This window comes from Cynocephalus volans, chromosome 8, assembly GCF_027409185.1.
Source record: "Cynocephalus volans isolate mCynVol1 chromosome 8, mCynVol1.pri, whole genome shotgun sequence".
NCBI lineage: Eukaryota > Metazoa > Chordata > Mammalia > Dermoptera > Cynocephalidae > Cynocephalus > Cynocephalus volans.
In genome coordinates, this window is record NC_084467.1 from 19317301 (window position 1) to 19323379 (window position 6079).

General features: G+C 45.4%; 1 pseudogene; it reads left to right on the forward strand.

Moving 5' to 3' along the window:
• The first annotated feature begins 2295 nt into the window (after positions 1 to 2295).
• On the forward strand, positions 2296 to 2686 carry LOC134384715 (large ribosomal subunit protein uL24-like; annotated as a pseudogene).
• The last annotated feature ends 3393 nt before the right edge of the window (positions 2687 to 6079 follow it).

The window sequence follows — 6079 nt, forward strand, 5'->3', positions numbered from 1 at the left end:
AGAGAGGCCTGTTCTCCAGCCAGCCTCGGGGCCTGCTCTGAGGTGCCTCCTGCCTGGGCTGGATGCACCTAGGCTGTTGGGGCCCTCGGCAGGGCTCGTACCTGCTAGGTGCCTTCAGGCAGTGGTGGGCCAGCCCGCCTTGCTCCAGGGCTCACTGGGGGCAGAAATACCAGCAACAAGGATGGGTACAAGAGCAGGGTCTGAAGCCCTGTAATCTGCATCAAGCTATCACCCCTCTGAGTCTCAGTTTCCTAATTTATTGACCAGAGATGATAATATCCACAGAAATCACTTAGTAACTATTAGCTTCCCTTCTCTTGTGGAGACACTTGTATCTGTCGATCTGTTGAGCCTCAGGATCTTTACATTCCTTTCACAATTCACTCATTGTTCATTCACTCAGTCCACTCCTTCAGTGCCTGCTCACATCTGCCTGCACCGGGAATTCAGAGAGAGCTCTTTTGCTGCCTGTTTGTTTGGTTTCTTACAGACTTCCAGTACATGGTGGCCTTGCTTTGAAGCTTCCATCTGTTTCTCCACCTGAGGGTATCTCTTCAGTCTGTCATGAAATAAAAAGCAATTGTGTGACTTGTTCCCAAACTGCTTGCTGTGCCCAATCCTGTAACCCTTCTGGAGGTTTCGTAAGGTTTTAGCCTGCAGTTTACAGACGGAAACAAATGGTGAACTCCAGTTTGCTGAGAACTTCCCACGTGCCCACGCACTGGTCAATGATCCACATGCCTCAGTGCCTTTAACACCCACAGCATCTCCAGGAGGTAAATATTCTTATTCCCTAGATCCCTGCTAAGGCTCAGAGTGATTGGGGCAACTTGCTGGTTGTCACAGAGCTAGCCAGGGACGCCTTCTGACTTCCCTGGGCCTGAGGTACTTTTGCCTTCATGGGCTTTTTCCTCCTTAAAAAATATTAGAAATTATATTTATGACTGCATTGGTATATTAAAACGTTTTCTTCAACCTAAAAGTCCCTTTTTTTCTTCAGATTTTGAAGGAAATGAGAACATGTTTGTGGGCACCTAAAAGTACTGTGGGCTCTGGGTACTGCGCTGCCTGTGCCTAATGGAGACCTCAGTCTTCAAGCTAACAAGAAACAAGGCTGAGATTCCAGCCCACACTCATCACTGTAAAAGCTCTAACATCATCTTTCTCTAAAATTCTGGATGCTCCACTGGGGCCTTCTCTCCAATCACAGACCTTAAGGGTAACTCGTTTGCCAGACTATGAAAGGGGATTCATTTGTCTTTTAGAAGTAGCTCTAAATTCCTACCTAATCCCCGGTAGCAACGTCATTGGTCATAATAATAATAACAATAACGAACATGTAGAGCCTTCAGTGTGCCAGGCATTGTGCTCATCACTTGGAAGCATTGTCTCCTGAAGGCCTCAGGAACGCTATGAATAGGTGCTGTTATCCTTTCCTTTGTGTAGATGAAAAAATTCAGGCTTAGAAAGACCATGTAAGTTGCCAGGATTTGGATCTGAGTCTGTTATTTGTTGCCAGAGCATAACCTCCTTGAGGACAGGGACTGTGCCCTTTTTCCCATTGTCTCCCATCACCCAGCACAATGCCTCGGTACATACAAGCTTACAATGTGGAATGAACAAATGCTTGTTGGACCCCAGAGCCTGAAATCTTAACCCTCCCACTGAACTGCCCTTTAGGGAAGCTTATCTGCTTAGGGTCCCTGCCCCCTGTCTTAAGACAGCCCAGGGGTAGACTGGAGCAGCTCAAAGCTCTGGTGGAGTGATAAACTTATAAAAATAGGCAAGGGCTCAGGCATTCATTCCTCTATCAAAACCCCTCCAGCCCCACCTTCCAGCCCCAGCTGGTGGAATCTCACAAGAGTCTACCTCTTGCGAAGGCTGCTTCTTTTTCCCTTGGAACTTAAAGTGAAGTCTGACAGTCACGCCTGGCAGAATGCCAGCCAGAAGGAGGTGGCCGAAGAGGCTCTCTGCCCTAGGACGTATCACGTTCCCTTTCCTTATGTCTTGGGCCCTTCCCAGGCACATTACCAGAGAGATAGTTGGCACTCCTAAGTGAATTTGAACTCACCTGCCAAAATAATTAGACACCTGACAAGTACAGCCACTACAAAAGAAAGACCATAAATCAAGCCACATATGCCATCTGAAGCAGAATTATTAAAGCAGATGGACCAAGTAAAGCATGATAATTATGCTTAAGGAGGTGAGGGAAGAAATTTGTGAAATAATGCAAGAACAAGAAGGCACAGGCTCTTCCATTTTTCAGCCATTGCTGAAGCAGCGGCAGCCAAAATGAACGTCAGTCCCTTTGCGATTTCCAACTGGAGCAAGAACCACAAAAGGCATTTCGGTGCACCTGCCCATATTCGCAGGAAGATTATGTCTTCCCCTTTCCAAAGAGCTGAAACAGAAATACAAGTTTGATCCATGCTCTTGGGTCAACAAATTGGCAAAGTGGTCCAGCTTTCCAGGAAGAAATAGTCATCTACATTGAAGGGGTGCAGTGGGAGAAGACTCATGGCACAACCGCCCATGTGGAAATTCACCCCAGCAAAGGATTATCGTGAGGCTAAAACCAGACAAAGACTGAAAAAGTATCCTCGAATGTAAAGCCAAATCTGGCCAAATAGGAAAGGAAAAGGGCACATATAAAGAAAAAACAATTGGGAAAATGCAGAAATAAAGTAATCTTATATGCAGCTTTCATTAAAAACTGCTAAAATGAAGGGGGAAAAAAAGAAGTCATAGGAAAGAACCAAGTCAAAATATTTTTTTTTCTTTTGGCGGCTGGGCAGGACAGGGTCTGAACCCTTGACCTTGGTGTCATCAGCCCCTCGCTCTAACTAACTGAGCTATCAGCCAACCCTCAAATCAAAACATTAGCTATGAAAAATATAATATTTAAATGAAAGACAGGATAGGTGACATAACTATCAGGATGGATATCACTGAAGAATTAACTGGTTAATTGGATTGAGAGCTATTGAGGCAACAGGGAAAATAAAGGTATAAAAAAACAACAAGGAAAAACTGAGAGATATGGAGAATAGAGCCGGAGTCCCAAAAGAAAAGAAAAAGAAAAATGAAGATGAGGAAATCATTGAAGATATGATGGAGATTAGAAGTTCCAAAATTAAAGAGAAATGAGTTAATACAGATTGAAAGGATTGACAGAGTAACAAACAGTAGAAACGAGGAAAAACTCACAGATAAATGACACACAGATATTATGGTGAAATTAAAAATATAAAGACAAAGAGGAAGAGCAGAGAGAAATTACAGGTCCCTAACAAAGGGACAAGAATCAGATTGGCATTATTCTTTTCAATAACACCACCTGATAAAGGAAGTCAAAGAGGCGATGTCATTAAGAATGGAAAGAAAAGAACTCTTTCAATCCAGAAATGTAAAGCCAGCCAAATTGTCATTCAAACATGAGGTCATCATAAAAATATTCTTAGGCAAATAAAGCCTCAGAAGGTGGAATACACAAAGACCTACACTGAAAATACTCTTGCAGGAATTAATTAAATAAGAAGCAGATCCAGGAGGTGGTGCAAGAGCTATAGCAAGTCAGGGTGTATATGTCAGGCTTCAGTGCAAGAAATAGAAGCAGTATTCGGCATTTTAGGTAGGAGAGGATTTTATACACTTCATTCTTTTCAAATATTGGAAAGGCCAGAGGCTACCAAAACCTTGCAAAACTGGAGGGACTGGGGAGCTACAGTGACTGCATAATCAGTAACGTGGGGAAACCACAAGGCTGCTGAGCTGTTGAATTCAAGGACACATGGCTGTGTTCCGGATCCAGGGATCCAGAAGCTGATATGCTGTAACTGCCCAGATATTGGAACTCAGAGTCCAGCTGCCAGTGTCACCGCGACACTTCCTCCAAACCTTTTCTACGAGAAGAGGTTGAGTCTCAGGCACAGACACTTTGGGAGGTAACACTGGCCAGCTAAAATTTAACGGCATTGATCTGTTTCATCTCATTTATTTCATTGTTACGTTTTATTAACGGCAAGTGACATTGGTTTTCCATGTTCAGAAGTGATAGAAATTTTCTGTTTAGAATGAACTTAAATATGTTTTAAAGGAAAGGTAGGGCCAGGCATCTCCATATGCAGCCATTGTGATTAGTGTAAACATTATTAAAAGAGGTCAAAGGAGGAAGAGGTTCCTGACCTGGGGAGGAGGGGACCTTTGAGTTTCATGATAGAGGCGGGTTTGGGTTGGTATAGTGTTGGGAAGAGAGTGCTGGCAGGAAGGCCATAAACTGGGCTCAGCTGGGTGGTTCTTACTTGGGTTCTCTACTGTGATTGCAGCCAGATGTTTAGTCACCTGTAGGTTCAGCTGGACTGAGTGTCCAAGATGGCTCACTTAAAGACTGCCTGGAGCTGCCAGTGTCACTTCTGACATACAGTCTCCTAGTGGTCTGAGCAGTCACAGGGCCCACCCAGATTCAAGAGAGTGGAAAATGAACTCCGACTCTAGATCGGGGGTGGGGGTGGCCAGGTCACATTGCAGAAGAGCATGTGGAATGGGAGATATTGTGCAGCCATCTTTGGAAACTACAGTTTGCCACAGCTGGGAAGCACTGGCGGGTGTAGAGACGGGAAGTTGCTCATTCTGCCTGGGGTGGGGGAGGAAGGAAGGAGACAGGTGCTGGCGGGTAAGACAGAAAATTTCATGCAAGCCCTTGGTTGCCTTGGGGCTTTATTCTGCAGCCAGTTGGAAGTGATCGGAACAATGGAGAGAAACCGTGCAGAAAGCAAAGGTCTATAATTCTAATTCCTTCTCTAACAAGTGGCTCCCCGAGGAAAGGGACTGGGGCTTCTGTCCCTTCCCAGTAACATATCCCAGCCCCACGATGGCATAAAAAGCACACTGCCTCAAATCTACTAAGCATTTATTAGACAATTATTCTATGCTGAGTGCATGGCCAGGCCAGGAGGCACTTGCAGAGGTGAGTCTGCAATTCATAAACTACTGGACTATCCTGGAAATTCCAGTGTTTCTGTGTTCATTCCATAGCTTCCAAATCCTCTCTTGGACACCTCATTGCCCCAAAATCCTTTGCTGGGACAAGTATTCTGGTGTTTGTCTAGAAAAAAAAACCCAAGTCCAAGCAATGTGGGAGTCCAGAGGAGGCTCTTACTTGGCCCTTGAGTCTGCACAGAGCTGAGAGATGGTCTCTGATGGCCCGTCTCCCGAGCTCAGTGAATTAAGCCCAAAGAGTTAAGTGTACATTCAGAACCAACCCATCCCTGGGCATCTGCTTACGCCCGTCTCTGCCATGTAGCCTCTACACGCACGTGCATTCATCCATTTATCATTCAAGTGCCTTCTAGGTGGCAAACCCCAGGCTGGGTACTGGCAATATGGCTATGACCAAGGGAGATTTGTCCCCCAGGGAGTGCCCAGAGTAGAAGGGAAGACAGACCTGTTCACTAATAACAACACTTTCATGTAAGAAGTGCTAAAACCAAGGTACCTATGACAGACCGTGAAGGTTCTCAGAAGAGACTGACCTACTTCAGATAGATGGGAGGCTTTGGGCAGATCTTGGAGAAAAAGGAAACAGGCATTATTATCAGGCATTCTGCTGGGGGTAAGTGTGCGTGTGCTGTTAAATGACTTGTGCATGCAAAACCCTTAAATGGGCCAGTGTATAAGGTAAGCTAAGTAATTGGTACTTATTATTAACAGTTATTATCTCCTTTGATTGTCACAACAAGGAATGAGATGGGAGTCACAAAGCATAGTTTACAGTTGAGGAAACAGGTTTGGAGAGGTTAAGTCATGAGCCCGAGGTGATTCCACTAAGCCAGAATTTAAACCTGGTGTAATGTTGAAGCCCATTCCGCTGTCCACTCCACCACACCCCCAGTTCATGGGGGAAGGAAGGAGTGGCTGGCATTCCAAGAGATGGGACAAATCCTGTCGAGAAAAACTCAATAGTCCCAGAGATCCAAGGTGCAAAGTATGTGGGTGCCCAGATGGGGTGCAAGAGGAGGCAGGAGAGAGGCGATGGGGGCCGAATAGTGAAGGGCCTTGAATCCCGGGTGGGGTGAAG